Source organism: Myotis brandtii, unplaced genomic scaffold, assembly GCF_000412655.1.
Source record: "Myotis brandtii unplaced genomic scaffold, ASM41265v1 scaffold26, whole genome shotgun sequence".
NCBI lineage: Eukaryota > Metazoa > Chordata > Mammalia > Chiroptera > Vespertilionidae > Myotis > Myotis brandtii.
In genome coordinates, this window is record NW_005359880.1 from 2834178 (window position 1) to 2836258 (window position 2081).

General features: G+C 40.1%; 1 pseudogene; it reads left to right on the plus strand.

Moving 5' to 3' along the window:
- Nucleotides 1-1429: 1429 nt before the first annotated feature.
- Nucleotides 1430-1872, plus strand: LOC102241853 (annotated as a pseudogene).
- The last annotated feature ends 209 nt before the right edge of the window (nt 1873-2081 follow it).

The window sequence follows — 2081 nt, forward strand, 5'->3', positions numbered from 1 at the left end:
CCCCCCCCCCCCCCATCCACTGAGCCAAGCCGGCCAGGGCAAGCAACTAAGTTTTGAAGTGTCCTGTTATGCAGCAATAACATCTGAAAGAAGAGGTTAGAATCTTGTCCGGGGTCATATAACTTGTAAGTGGCAGAGCCAGGGCTTGAGGCCAGTCTTTCTGACTCCAGTGCCATGCTCTTGACAGCTGCATGGCACGGAAAGAAGGAGTTGCCTGACCAAAGGTTAGAAATGATTAAAGATAAGGAAATGACTAGCAGAGGTCCGTGAAACCACAGTCTATGAGAGCTGAGGGAAGAGCGGGGAAGAGAAGGAACACACCACGAGTGGAAATGAGCTTCTAAACGCTAGGTAAAAGGAAACTTGTGTTCATCAAGTGTTTATTGAGGCAATTTTCTAGTTGCTCTGAGGAATTCAGAAGTGGATGCACTGGATCTCAAGATGATAACTTACTGAAGGAGAAAACAAGTGAGTAAAAAGCAACACTGTAAAATGCAAACTGGTGCAGCTACGAACAAAAAACAGTTTGGAAGATCCTTGCAAAGTTAAAAATAGAACTACCATATGATCCAGCCATCTCTACTTCAAGGAAAATAATTGCTCAAGCAGATATTTGTACACCCATGCTCATAGCAGTATTATTCACAATAGTCAAAAGGTAGAAGTAACCCAAGTGTCCATTAACAGATAAATGAAATGTGTTAGGCACATACAATGGAATATTAGACTTAAAAAGGAAGGAAATTCCGACACATGCTACAACATGGATGGACTTTGAAGACATTATGTGAAGTGAAATAAGCCAGTTAAAGAAGGACAAATATTGTCTGATTATGCTTATATGAGGTACCTAGAGTAATCAAATTCATTCAGACAGAAAGTAGAATGGGGATTTCCAGGGGCTGGGAAGAGAAAGGAATGTGGAGTTTGTGTTTAAGGGGTGCAGAGTTACAGCTTGGGAATATGAACAGTCCTGGAGATAAATGATGGTGATTGTTGCCCAACAATGCGAATGCACTAAATACCAAGAACCGTACACTTAAAAATGGTTAAAGTGGTTATTTTATGCTATATATATATAAAAAACAATAAAAAAAGAAATGAATTACTTATAAAAAAATTTACCAATATGCAAAGCAGAGTGGTGAGGGGAATAAATCTAGGTAGAGGGGGAGGGAATCATTATGGGCCAAGCACCGGCATTCTTTGTATCATGCAGTCTTCCCAGTAGCCTGGGGTGGTAAGTAGTATTACCTCATGTGATATCAGGAAGTAAGTTTATGGATTTAATTGCAATGTGCCATAAACATCATTTGTCACAATGTTACAAATTGGTTCAAAAGTTTTAAATAAAGTTAGGTGTGAAGATCCAGAGTGAGTATTTAAAGAAATGAAGAGATTTTAGGGGGTGACTGGTTACAAAAAATATTTATAATTCCATAGAGGAGAGCAATGTCACTGCACCAGATCTCTTTTAAATTTTTATTATTGGGTTTTCCCACTGCCTGCATCGCGGGCCCCAGCAGCTCAGAATGCCCAAGAGGAAGGCTAGCTCCGCGAAGGGGGTGTTGAAGGAGGAGCCTAAGAGGAAATCTGCAAGGTTGTCAGCTAAACCTGCTCCTGCAAAAGTGGAAACGAAGCCAAAAAAAGGCAGCAGGAAAGGATAACTCTGCAGACAGAAGAAGTGCAAAAAAAAAAAAAAGAAAAGAAAAAGAAAGAAAAGGGGGTGCGGGGAAGCAAAGAGAAAACAGCTGGAAGTGGCTAACCAGGAAACTAACAAGGATCTATCTACCTGCAGAAAATGGAGAAACTAAAAACAAGGGGAGTCCAGACTCAGATGAAGCAGGAGAGCAAGAAGCCAAGTCTGATTAATATCACATACCACGTCCTGTCAGGGGATCCTGTCTTCCTTCTTGTACAATCCTAAGGGATATTTTTTATCAACTGTTTTGTAAATGCAAGGTTTTTAATAGCTCTATAAACACTGTTAAGAGGGGTAGGATTGTACCCCACCCTATTTTTTAAATGCAAATGTTTTTAAAAAAAAGAGAGAGAGGTAAAATCATTTGCTGGTTGTTTAT